The sequence below is a fragment of the Triturus cristatus genome, chromosome 5_2 (assembly GCF_964204655.1).
Source record: "Triturus cristatus chromosome 5_2, aTriCri1.1, whole genome shotgun sequence".
Lineage (NCBI taxonomy): Eukaryota > Metazoa > Chordata > Amphibia > Caudata > Salamandridae > Triturus > Triturus cristatus.
Window position 1 is genome coordinate 25,998,085 of NC_140588.1, and position 14,076 is coordinate 26,012,160.

Sequence of the window (14,076 nt, forward strand, 5' to 3'; positions counted from 1 at the left end):
TGATTTTCCATTCATATATATTTTTATTTATTTCTCCACCTTGAATTTCCATTTATCCAAGTTCATTTTTAGCAAGGAGTTTCTACTGAATCACAAACAAATAAAAATAAGTTTTAAGTCCTGCAGCTGTCTCACCCAGACCACACCCAAACTGAAGTTATCTGGATCTTGCCACATCCACATGAACGTGGAACTGAGGTGACTAAGTCATGACAGCCCTGGACTGACCAAGATACATTATAAAGACAGATGACGGCGAAGATCACTGTGGAGCATCTGAAACCTCAGAGGTGAAGGTATGGCAATAGGGGCTAGGTTGCTTGCCACTAGCTTGACCTCACACGACTATATATAGACAAATTCAAGTTGGTGCAGTTACCATAGGTCAGTTTCCTTCAATCAGTGAGACACTGCTGCCAGCTACATTAAGAGAAGCAGAAACCTTATGGATGGAATGCTTGAATTAACCACAGCCATCCATATAAAGACAAAGATCCTTTTACTTTGTGAGCTAGGTGTTCTCAGGCACCTGTGCAGTAGCAGGTAAGTGGTAAATAAGTCTTTACTTGTCTGAAATGGTGGGCTCAGAGGAAGACTTCATTATTCCAGAGACTACTATGATTTTTAACAGGTCTGGTACCACTATAACATTTATTTACAAGCTTTGATACTGTGTGATTTCTACTTCACACTAAGTTTAGGCTTCAAGTGAAAAATGGGTAATTTAGTAAATCACTTTTGCTTCATTATGAAGAGAGACAAGAGTTTTCAAATGGGAACATCAGTGTCCCGAAATTAAGATAAGGAAACTGCTGTTGAGTTAATGTTGGCTAAATATTTGCAACTTTGGAGTGGAAGACACCAGGGGCCTCATTGGAGAGTAACCATGAGGGGGTGCCTATACTAGGCATCTCCAGACTAACTGAAATCGTTTGTTAGGTTAAAAAGAAAATCCTGGAGATTTTCACATCAAAAATCCTTTAAGAATAATAGTGATTTGCAATAGATAAGTTAGCCACGGATCCATACCTTAGATTCGTCACCTTGAAATATCAGCCAGACGCTAGACTGGATAAGGAGAATTTTGTGCTGGGGAACAATGTCAATAACTAAAAGAACAGGATTCAAGACATGCCATGACTGCAGAAAGCAAATGTGAATCACAGGCCCACATGAGGTGCGCCTTTGGTGCTTGGACTCTGGACACATCGCATCACAGAGTCATGTGAAAATGTGTCAAAGCCGATTCGTGACAGGAAGGTGAAGTTGTATACCACCAAGCACAAAAAATTGTTGCCTTCACGCTGATGTTGCTCTCAGTAATGGAGCCGTTCCTGTAACTGCTCTTCTTCCCTCTCAAAATAATTAGGTAAGACCAAGTGCAAGCATAAGAAAGCGTAGTGGGATTCAACACAATTCCACACTCTGACTCCAAAGAGAAGTGTTGAGAGTGTCAGGATCTAAGTCACACTCCTTATCTAGTTCACCGGACATGGAACTGATTCCTTAGTTGGTCCTGATGCTCCCTGAGTTGCACATGCCATCATCAACCCTGCTGTAGATAGCAGCTTTCAATAAGACCATGCTGCAAATCTTCCAGCTTCCTGTGGTGTGCTGACCCATTACCCAGCATGTATCTACTATGGTACAGACTTCCTCTCATACCCAAAGATCCACACCAGTGCCAGATGCCGGTATCAACACCATTGTTGCCGGATGATAGTCGGTACTGAGAACCATACCAGACCCTGAACTGACATTGGCTCAAACTCAACAGAGGTCATGTTATGAAATTACAAAAGTGCAATCAGTTGTCATGCAGCCACACTCTAACCCAGTGCCTCTACTGCATCCTAACTATCAGCAGAGGTTAAATTGTCTTTTTGGTTCGGTCTGATGCCGTGCTAGATCAGGGTATCTCTCAGGATACCAATGATGATGGAGATGTCTTGCCTCATGTGCAGTGGGGGCTCAGAAGGCAACTGAAGTACTAGAATTACAGCTGCAGTCTATTGAGACTAAAATTAATGTTTTGACAGCATTTTTGCAGCTTTGGCTTTACAACATCTGTGCCCTTGTTCCCATTTATTAACATCCTCATAGTTACTCCAATGGTTTCTAGGTCAAAACCATGTTCTTGCCCATCTGTTAGCCAGCAGGTGACATAGGCTGAAACCCAATGCCCTGGATATTCTCACCAAGTACCCTACTCTGAAGGGTCTAATCTTACAGGACACGACCAGTAAGTTGAATCCTTAGTAATTTCTGACTAATCCTCCGGATAGAGAATCAATAAGGATTGATGCCTTTGGCAAACATATTTTGACTTCCGCCAGCATGACCCTGAGATCTTTAAATGCAGTTGGTCTCTTGGGCTAATATACATCTGCCCTTTAAAACCTGGCCTGCAAGATTTTGCCAGTGCTCCAATTGGGCCTTAGGGAGGCTTTGAAAGGCAGGATGTGGCAAAGTACATCATCCACGCAGGCTTGAATACCACACACCACATTGGCAAGGCACTCTGTACTAACATTATGCTTCACGCCTGGATGAAATCCAGATTTTCCAGTGCTGCATTGGCATCTCTAATGGATATGCCCTGTGATGGGTTTCTCCTCTTTGGAGAGAAAGCTTACTATGCTTTGCAATATTTTGAAGATAGCATAGTTGAAGCTCATTTCTTAGGGCTGTTGACCCCTGCCAAACAGTTTCCCCACCAATTATGAAAATGTAGGGGCTATTCCACACAGCTGGTTTATAAGCAGAGGCAGTATTCAGTGCTAAAAGATGCAGCAGGCAGCCAAGTCCTTTAGATATGTGGAAATTACAGACCGTGTACTGGCCAGCATGAGCACTAATCCTCCAACTTCGCTTCCCCTGATACAACGGCCAACAAAACACTTTAGTTTGCCCTTCGCTGCGCATGCCCAACCAGTGCGCTGCAGTATCCTTTATTTGCTCCTTGGTTGAAGATACATTTTGTCGTACAGATGGATTTTACAGATTGGCCAAAATGGCTACGGCATTTCCTTTCTCTTCTCCCCTCCCAGTATTCCTCTCACACCAGAACAAACTTGGGAAGAGCATCTGTCCATCCTGCTACAGGTGGTATGCCTGTTGCTCTCCGGGGTGCCATAGAAAAGGTACCGGACTCTGAAAAAGACAGGGGTGTTATTCCCTTCTTGAAAATAGGCCCGGCCGCAGACCTGTCTGGACCATGTGGCCTAGAAAGCCTTCCTGCTGAAGGACAAATTCAAAATGCTTGTGTTATCTCAGATAGTTTGTTTCCTGGAGGCTAGATGGTGTCCTTGGGCTTGCAGGACGCGTATATTTATATACCTGTCCTGTGGTCCCACAGGTGTTACCTGCGGTTCAAGATAGACCGTTTTCTGTGCTGCTCATCGACCTCAGGTGTTCACCAAAAGGATGCAGATAGTTGCTGCCTATCAGAGGTCGTAAGTTTCTCTATTCCCATACCTCAACAACTGGCTGCTAAAGCGAAGTTCGCCACAGTTAGTCGTTGTCAACCTCTGGATGAGGTCAGAGTGACTACTTTTGTTCTCGAACTTTAAGGGACGATCACGGAGATCATGTTACATTCTGATCCACTCAGGTGCATGAGTTTGGAGTCACTTTTATGTTTGCACTACTACTTGAGAATCCGTTATTTGGCCGCTTCACTCCGTGGGTTTGGGAGACAGCCCAAGATACAGAGATTGGTTTCCTCATGGATTGTCATATGTTATGTGTTTTCACAGAATTGATATCCCCTGGCGAAGGGCCACGGCCTGAAATGCATTGGGATGGGATAAATCAGTTGAATTTCCTTGGATGACAATCCTTATGAGAAAATTATGATTTACTGAATTAATTTGATGTTTGACTAGGCAGATGCAAATTGAATATTGCCTTGATATAATAAATAGAGTACATCTGAACTTGACCTAAGGTGAATCATTTTTAACTACCCCTGGACATAGGGGCTTTTGCTGTGCTGAAGGGGACGGACCCTAGCAGGGTACGCTGCTACTTGATATGCCTAGATATCACACTGGGACATTTCCTAGATAAAAGGTGAGTAAATCCGTTTTAGTAAACATACAGTTCCTTATGTTTTCATACAGTTTCCCATCTCCACACTTAAACATTTTTCTCAGAAAAGCGGTCAATGCAATCCTATGGGAGTAAATGAAGTTATCGGTTTACAGGTAAATACTTGGTATTGGGAGTTGGATTTCTGGGGTTAGAACAAGGATTCCCCCAGGGTCAAGGATGCACTCTTAAAGCACCCTCAACGGAACTAGAGGGGCCGGTTGGAGTGTGCTGAGGCCCAGTGTTATCTAATGGGGGATAGGAGGCCTCCGGTTGGTGGCTGTTCACAAGCAGGCTACAAGGTTGTGGGAGCAAAACTCCTGGACTTAAATTCAGGGCAAAAGGGGATCCGATTTAGCACCAAGGTGTACCCACAGCAGCACTGGGGCGGCCGGGTGCTGTTTTGGCGTCTGGTACCCTGTTTTCAATGTGGATTCTCCGGTTGCAACAAACACTGCAGGAATGGGGCCGAAGAACTTCTGGAGATGACCACCGATTGGAGTGGTAAGTTTGGATGTTGAGGGATGCAGGGCACCATCAATTGGGCCACCCAAGGCCTTGGGGTATCGGGTGCAGGGATGTCTTTTGGCGTTGGGTCTTTTTTTCCGGCTTCGGTTGGGTAGATCCTCCAGCAAGGGGCTGAAGGCGTCGACGAGAGACTCTAGGCAGGTTAGGGATCACCAGATCCCAGGTCCGGATTGCCTGGTAGACCACCTCATGGTGTTGGCCCACTTGAACTCATGCCATGGGCATCGGGTGCAGTGTGGTGCAGACTCACGGATTTGGCCGGAGCCAGAGTCTGTTGGTGAGCAAATAAAGTGCTCACGGGAGACAAGGTCTGGTTGGGGAAGGCAGGGCAGGGCAGGTATTTCGGGTTCTGGGAGGCTTCTGGCTGCAGGACACACCAGGATTTCACTGGAGCAGATCTAGGTCAGGACAGGCCGGTAGGGCTGGGACCAAGTCAGTTTGTGTTCTCCTCTTCTTCCTTAAGCACAGCTCTTCAGTCCTCCTTCTAGTTTCTTCTTGTCTGAGGAGGCAAGGGTCAGGGTTGCCCCTAAATACAAAATTTAGGGGCGTTATAAGGTAGGTAAAGGTTGGGACCAATGGGTCCCTTCTTTGGGGTGGGCACACCCCCCTATTATGCCACCCTCCAGTGGGAAGGGGCATAAGCCTCACTCTGGTTGGCTGGGTCCACCCATCTTTAAGATGGCGGAGACTGAGAGTTGTGCTTTGCCTCTCCTCCCCAACCTGAGGGGGTGGGTTGGCAAAGGTGGGCACACCTCTCCTCCTATCTTGGTTTTCCTACCGATTCTCCCACCCAAAGTGGGGGTCAGAACCGGTGGGGGTCAGTTGCTAGGAGCAGCAATTGGCTGGGGAAGCTCACTAAGGCGGCAAGCCTTTGAAGCTTCCCCTTCATGGACCCTGACCATCCTGGGGTAGGAGGCTTGGCACCTCGACCCAGGATGTGCTTTGTTTCAGGAACCCAAAAGCGGCAGGCTCTCGACCCAGGGGTCTAGAAACATGTCTAGTGGAGGCAGCTGGCAAGCAGCCACTCAGCCAGGACACTAAAGTCAAGTCATTTTTCAGGGAGCATCTCTAAGATGCCCTCTGAGTGCATTTTTCTTTAAATCCCACACTGGAATCAGTGTGGGTTTTTATGAGCTAAAAAGTTTGATATCAAACTTACCAGCTTTCAGTAAAGCCATTATGGAGTTGTGAAATTTGTAATGACAAACTCCTAGACCATGTACTCTTTATGGCATTACTGCACTTACACTGTCTAAGAGTAGACTTAGACACTTGAGGGACACAGGGCTCGATAACCTGTACCCTCACCAGTGGCATAGTGCTCCCAGCTAGAAGGTTGGCTGACTTATGCTATAGACAGTGGGTTGTAGGCATGGCACAGAGGGATGTGTGCCATGTTGAATCTTCAGTTTGTTCTGCACCAAAACACTCAGCCTTCAATGGGGGGGGGGGGGGGGGGTGTAAGTGTGTAAAGGTACAGGGCCACTAAGGATGGCACAATATGCGCTGCAGCCTTTCCTGGTCATAGTGCCCTTGGTACATACGGTACCTTTTACAAGAGACTTGATTTAAAAGCCTCACCAGTCCCCTCAAGGGAATGGGAAGTGTATTTAGCAAACTTATACAAAATAAACGTGAGGAAAGAAATCATGATACAACCATCGGACAAGATTTGGGTTACTACTCTTGATGATCGCGCCCCAACACCATTTCAAATTGAACTTCATATAAGAAATGCAATAACATCTGCAGCAATGGACACAGATCAACTTCCAATAAAGGTGCTCCAAAAGAATCCAATCCAAAGGAGTGGAGTGTGTTTTTAGCCCCCCTCTTTTCCCATAGTTTTGCCACTGGCGAAATTCCCAAATCTTGGAAAGGAAGTATAATTATCCCTATCTATAAGAAGGGCTCCCGACTGTCCCCCGGCAACTACCGTCAGATCACCCTGCTTGATGCGACAGGAAAGATCTTCACAGCCGGTGTATTGAAACAACTCAGAGTGGGCCTTCTCAACTGGATCAATTCTATTTAACCAAGCTGGGTTTCGCAAAAAACATTCTGTAACTGATAATATTGCGATGTTACAAACAATAATTGATAAATATGTGTTCTCGAAATCACAGGTCGTCTACTCTGTCTTTGTTGATTTCTCAACAGCATTCGACAGAGTGGACAGACCAACACTCTGGTGCAAGCTAAAAAAAATTGGGAATCCCGGATAACCTATTCTATATAATTGTCACTCCACTCCGAAACTTGGTGCCAGGTATTATTGGGGCAAGAGAAGGGCCTCACATCCCCAATTAAAACATTGAATGGCCTTAGACAAGGGTGTCTTTTAGCTCCTCTAGTATTTCCCCTCTACCTTAGTGATCTCCCAGATTGTTTTATGCAGATACCTAATTTCCCTCCGAAAATATCACTACATAAAATTCATGCTTTGTTGTATTCAGATGATGTGATTATCCTCGATCTTAGCCCATTCGGCCTCCAAAGGAACTTGCACGCAGAACACATTTTTTTGGTCCCTAATATAACAGACAAAAATAGTTCCTTTGCGAGGAAGTAAAAGAAACGTAAACTATAACTGGACCTTATTAGGATAACCGTTATAGTGAAATAGTGAATGAATACATCTATTTAGGTCGTATTTTTTCTCAAACCTTAAAAAATCATTCCTATCTCCAGCACCTGGCCTACAAAGCTGATGTTCACGCCAGGGCGCTCCAAAGATTATACTCTTCTACCGGGCAAAGGCACTTTTCAACCCTCTTACAGGTTTTTAGTATCAAGATCCCTCCAGTTCTTGTATACGCTCTTGAGCACATTCCAATCAATCAATGGCATCCAATACAACTCAAAGAAAGTAAGATTCTTCGGAAATTAACCAAAATGTCTCAAGCTGTACCTGTGCAAGCCCTGCGCCTCGAGTTTTCTCTAACTAGTACATACGCTAGAGGAATCACTAGTATTATTCCATGGGCGTATAACATCTTAAATGCTGAACAAGGTTCTCTAAGAGCTCTACTAAAACTGGAAATGTTTGACGGATCCTCAAAATACGTCTTTTATCGAAACTTAATGTTTGCACTGAAGTTGTCAGAATGTACAATTGATCTGTTGAAAACCTGGACCCCGGCACATCTAAAACTCTTTTTAAAACACTTGACTCCAAGGATAAGCTACAATCTGGATTTCCAGCACTGTACAAAACTGCAATGTTATAAGATATATGCTAAGTCAACTGAATTCAAACAAAGGCAACAATATCTCTCTTTCACTTAAAGACACGGCGCCCGGCGTTGCATGATTCTACTTTGGTTTGGGATCCTTCCTCTCAAATCTTTCACCTGTAAATGGACAAATAACATTAATGCCAGTAGCTTACGTGACCTCTGTAAAGGAGGACTTCAAGATCTGATGCATATTTTGTTTGTTTGCCATAACTCCATAATAGTCGTCACCAGAAAGCGATTTTTAAAACCAATTCAAACAAAGTGTAACTCTACAAGTGTACAGTTTGATTTCCATTCTTAAATCACCTCCCAATGAATTTGTATGCTACAATCTGTTTACATTTTTTAAAACTTTTTAAAATTTGTATTAGGATAAGTGTTCATAATTTTGCTACATTATAAATGTAATTTTGTTTTATTATCTTATTTGTTCTCAGTAGAGAACTAAATCAAATAAATGTGATTTGAAAATAAAAATGTGATACAAGAGACTTGCATGTGGCTAGAGAGTTGCCACTTTAGGTGTGCAATAGTACAGATTTAGGGAAACAGCATAGGCCCTGGGTACCTAGTTGGCGGGAACCCCAGGCACACTTGATCAAAGAGCATCAACATCAGGCAAAACGTGGGGACAACAGTGCAAAAAGGGTCACTTTCATACACCCCCTCCCAACTCAGTGAAGTCTGAGGGCCATGCACTTAATTTTTGGGCAGGCCGAACCCTCTAGTGTGCCTTTAGGCCACATGGGTTCGGCAGGTGGCCCCACTGGATTTCCGCAGGCGGGTCGGCCCTAGGCGCCAGTCGGGCCCCTTGGATCCAGTGCTGGATCCAAATCTGCTCCATTTGGAGGACTGTGATTCTCCAGCATTGAATCTTTCATAGATTCACATGCTTGAAACTTACCCGTCGTCATGGTGGGAGTCTCACGGTATTAGGTATATAGCAGTATAAAAGAAAAATTCATGTAAACCAATACAAAGGTAAGTATACTTTGTTAACCCATCGCCATCTTTATATGGTCCAAATGTCAGCCAATGAGACGCCAGCCCTGAGATCACAATCCCCTGCAGAGCCACCATACCTCAGATTTTTATCTGCACGTCGTGTGAGGAAGGAGTCTCCCTGAGCTCTGCTCAGTTTTTCTCTCTGGTGAACCTTTGACCTTTCAATTCAACTCAGAATTCTCTGGAAAAAGATATTGTTAGTTTGTTCAATTTGGGAAGATGTTTGAGGGCTCTAAGAAGAGGTTATTCGGACACTGCAGATCTTGTGGGAAGGCTAGACTGTTTTCTGAGGACCCACACAGAGATTGTTTATATTGTTTAAATCCCAAGCATGTTCCCAAGGAGTGTAAGCATTTCAGGACTTTCTCTGCCAAGACTAAAAGACAGAGAGGCACGTTTACTTCTGTGGCTACAGAAGAAGAAATCCAGATCAGAGTCTGGTTCAGACGCTGAAGAGGCTCACTCTACTTCAAAAAGAAAGCTAAAGCCTACTGTCACTAAAGCTGACACTAAAAAACCAAAAGTCAGTAAAACCAAAGACAAGGTGCCAGATTTACTGCCTCCTGAGGGCTTTTCTAGGAAGTCTTCTTCATCAGTGCCACACACTCCTCCTAAAAAATCTGTGGCGAAAAAGGCCCAGTCGACGGCAGACTCATCGATGAGAGCAGCGCATTCATCTTCACTGAGGAGTCGTCGACGGCAGGAACTTCAACTTTGAAGACGACGAAGGCCTCATTGGTGGCCGCCATGACGATGACATCGTCGACGGCAGATCCCTCGAGGATGACCTCGTCGACGATGGTATTCAAGTCTCCAAATATACAAAGCTCGTCGATGACCATTTCACTAAAGAGGTTTCCACCGTTGACGGGTTTGTCGATGGAGAGAAAAAAGTCATCCGTAATACTTGGTTCAGGAAAAATTACTTCAGAATTGGCATCTTGGAGCAAAATCTCGCTGCTACCACCTTCTCATCTTTTGGAAATGCAGGAATCGGAGGAGGAGGGTTCTGTTGGACCTGCGTATAGTCCCTCTCAGCTCAAGGTGAAATGCCAAGACACGGATGAGGAAGAGTATCAAGACAAAATTGAATATTTGCAAGATGATTTCTCTTTTAAAGATCGTCCTCCAACAAAATCACAGAAGTACGAATCTTTTCAGGACAATCATGAGTACGAGAAAGAGGAGGATAATGCTCCACTTCCCAGTGAAGATACTGTTTCAGAGCCAATCTTGTTGGTTACGAATCTGAGACACATGATCCAGGACTATTACAATTGCTTTCCGGAAGCAAATTCTCCTTTACCTAACACCCCGAGTAAGACGCAGAGTGCAGCTTCTTCTGAGAAGGCAGTGCCACCACAGGCCTCACAGAAGACACTTCCTCCAACAGTGATAGCCATCAGGGATGACTATATAGAGAGTGATGTGGAAGAACAACCAGAAGAGGGAGAGCTGACACAGGATAAAGAGCCTGTGGGTGACAAATGAGATCAGTACAATGCTCCATCATCTCCTTCGCCTTCACCTTCCCCAGCAAATTCTCCGCCGGAAGACATTGGAAGGTTCCGCAAGTTACTGGAGCGAGCCTCGAAGAGGTTCAATCTACCTCTTCCTTTGAAACAGGCAGACTGTTTCTTATATGATTTCAAAGATTTGGCTAGGAAATCAATTTGGACCATTCCATTGGTGAGCTACATATGTGAGGAAGGTTTAAAAAATTATGAAAAATCCAGCTTCTATTTCGGCATCAATTCCGAGAATAGAGAAAAAATATAAAGCTCCAGAATCGTCTCCGGCATGTCTAATTGGCCATCTAGACCTGCATCAGTGGTCATGTAAGCAGCGCAGAGGTGCTCTAGAAACCCAGCCGCTACATGTTCCGCTCTACCAGACAAGGAGGGTAGAAAACTAGATGGCACTGGTAAACGATTTGTGGTTATGGCAGCTGCGTCCATCAAGGCATCAAATGTTTTAGCCATAGTAAGCCGGTATGACAGACAAATGTGGTCTGACTTAGCGCCTTTGCTATCTCACCTTCCTGATAATAAGAATGAAGAGGCGACACAAATTCTACAAGAAGGGGCTAGGGCAGCCTCTGAAATGATTGATATAGCCATGAACATTTCATCAGTGGCTTTTAGGCAGATGGCAGGAGCGATCGTTCTTCGCAGACAAGGCTGGCTCAAAGCCACCTTTTTCCGTCCGGAAATTCAAGCAAAAATTGTCGAATTGTGAAAATTCAATGGTGAAAATCTATTTGGAAAGCATGTGGATGATGCTCTTCAGGGAATTAAGACCAATAGAGACACAGCACCTGCTATAGCGATTCTACAACAAAGGTTTCAGTCCTTTCATGTTAGAGGAGCAAGAGGCCAATACCAACAAAGGCCGTCTTTTCAATCATATAGATACCAGCAACAAGGGTATCGCCAGTACCCTAATTAACAACAGTTTAGATCGACCAAAGTGCCTTACCATCAACAGGCGAACAGAAGAAAGATGTCGGCTAGGGGAAAGTCGCAGGACAGTGGTAGGCAACAGTGACGTTCTCACAGCACCATCCACCTAGTCAGGAAGCAAACCTCATCAGAACCACTACCTCTCTCAGTATTACCAACAATGGCTGTCAATAACATCGGACAAATGGGTGTTGGACATTATACATCAGGGTCACACCCTAGAGTTCGTTTAAAAACCACCGGCCCATCCTACCATTCCCAAGAAACATCAATACCTATCCTTACTAAAGAAAGATCTTGAATCTCCTTATAAAAGGGGCAATAGAGGAGGTTCCTCAAAATCGAGGGAAAGGATTCTACTCGCATTTTTTCCTAATAAAGAAAAAACAAAGTACCAAATGGAGGCAGGTGATGGATCTAAGAGGTTTGAACAAGAATATAAGAAAACAACTCTTCAGAATGTTATCGCTGCAAGAGATTTTTCTAATGCTGAACAGAGGTGACTTTATGACATCTTTAGATCGATTAGATGCATACTTCCATGTCCCCATACATGTCAAACATCGACGGTATCTGAGGTTCGAGGTGGCGGGGTGCCGCTACCAATTCAGGGTGTTGCCCTTTGGTCTCCGCTCCGCACCAAGAGTGTTCATGAGGTGCATGGCGCCAGTGGCAGCATATATGAGACATCAAGGACACCAGGTGTATCCTTATCTAGACGACTGGCTGATAAAAGGTCCAAAGTACCATTGCACTCAAAAATCATTAAGAGCTTGCCGTCGGCTATTCATAACCCTAGGTCTAAGAATAAATGTGGAAAAATCCTCTCTGATTCCTTCACAAACTACAGTTTTTAGGGGCAGTGTTGAACACAAGAGAGGCAAAGGCGTATCCTTCGGAAGAATGCGTTAAGAAAAAGTTGTGATCTCGGATTCAAAGAAGAGTCTGTTTCAGTAAGGTTGTACAAGTCCATGCTGGGAATGCTCTCATAATGCATTCCATTAGTTCCAAACTGTCGACTCTACATGAGGCCACTTCAGGAACAACTTGACCTCCAATGGATTCAGGCTCAAGGATCTTTCGAAGATCTAGTCCTTGTCACTCCACATATAAAGAAAGCTCTTTCATGGTGGGGGGTAAGGAAGAATCTTTCTGCAGGTCTACTTTTCGAGCCTCAACCTCCCAGTTTCATAATGACAACGGATGCATCCTTGCAGGGATGGGGAGCGCATCTGCAGGACCTGGAAATACAAAGTCCCTGGAACACGCAGGAAGTGAGAATGCACATCAATTGGTTGGAACTAAAAGCAGTGTTTTTAGGTCTACATGCTTTTCTCTCCAGAATTCACAATTCCCCGGTTCTTGTAAAAATGGACAACATGACCACTATGTTTTATCTTCTTAAGCAAGGAGTAACAAGGTCGAAAACTTTATCAGCCCAAGCTAAAAAAATCTGGCAATGGCTTCTAAAGCACAATATCAAGCTACAGGTTCAGCATGTCCCAGGAATCCACAACACGTGGGCAGATTCTTAAGCAGGTCTGCAAGCCTATGCCACGAATAGGAGCTAGATCAACATCAGATTCTCCAGATATTCCACCTATGAGGAACTCCAGGGTTGGACCTAATTGCCACTTGAGAAAACAAGAAATGCAAAAGGTTTGCGAGCAGATTCCCTCAAAAGGGCTCATGGGGGAATGCTCTTCGGCTACGATGAACGGGAATGTTTGCATATCATTTCCTCCATTCCCTCTAATTCCGAAGGTGCTGGGGAAAATTAAATTAGAACTGTCTCCTGATCCTCAAAGGTCCGCTATGGCCGAGACAGCTCTGGTTCACAGAGCTTCTACGAATGTCTGTATCCCCTCTTATTCAATTTCCGCCGGTGCACGATCTAATACCTATGAACAGGGGACAAGTGGTGCATCCTCAAATAAGCTTGCTAAATTTGTCAGCTTGGATCCTCATGACTATGAATTCCAATCCTTGAATATTCCTCAGGAATGTCTTGATATTCTGACTCACTCAAGAGCATTTTCCACCAATAAAACATATGCGGCGAAGTGGAAGAGGTTTTGCCAGTGGAGTTTGGATCACTCTTTACACCCTTTGCTTTCAATGCCGGATCAGATCCTGCCGTATTTACTGTAGCTAGCCAAAGCAGGTTTAGCCCATTCATCTCTGAAGGCTATGGCAACCATCTCTTTGATCTGACAGAATGATAAAGGAGTTTATCAGGGTTTTTCCTCCAATAAAACGTCCAGCGGTACCTCGGCAGCTTAACACAGTCCTTACACAGATGATGAAGCCACCTTTCAAATCCATTCATAAGGCTGACTTGAAGTTTGTGTCATGGAAAATAGCTGTACTTCTGGGTCTGACATTGGCCAGAAGAGTCAGTGAGATCCAAGCCTTTTCAATTTCTGAACCATTTATGCAGTTAAAAAAAGACAAGGTAGTGCTGAGAACGAATCCAAAGTTTATTCCGAAAGATCTGACGTCATTCCACCTAAACGAACATATTGTCCTACCTACATACTTCAAAGATCCAACTTCTATAGCGGAAAGATCTCTTCACACGTTGGATATCAGAAGATGCCTACGATTTTATATTACGAAGACAAAGACTTTTAGAAAATCAAGCCAACTGCTAATCGTTTTCGTCACTCCCATGAAGGGGTTTGCTTTATCGAGAAACATTTGATCCATATGGATATCTTCAGCAATTGCATTTTGCCATGAGAAGGCAT

The 14,076-nt window shown here is 44.3% G+C and overlaps 1 protein-coding gene across 1 annotated transcript in view; it reads left to right on the top strand.

Annotated features, from left to right (window-relative positions):
- The window catches only part of ERP44 (endoplasmic reticulum protein 44), a 557,683-nt gene that overhangs the window by 531,448 nt on the left and 12,159 nt on the right, over positions 1-14,076 (top strand). The gene's annotated exons all lie outside the window — the stretch shown is intronic.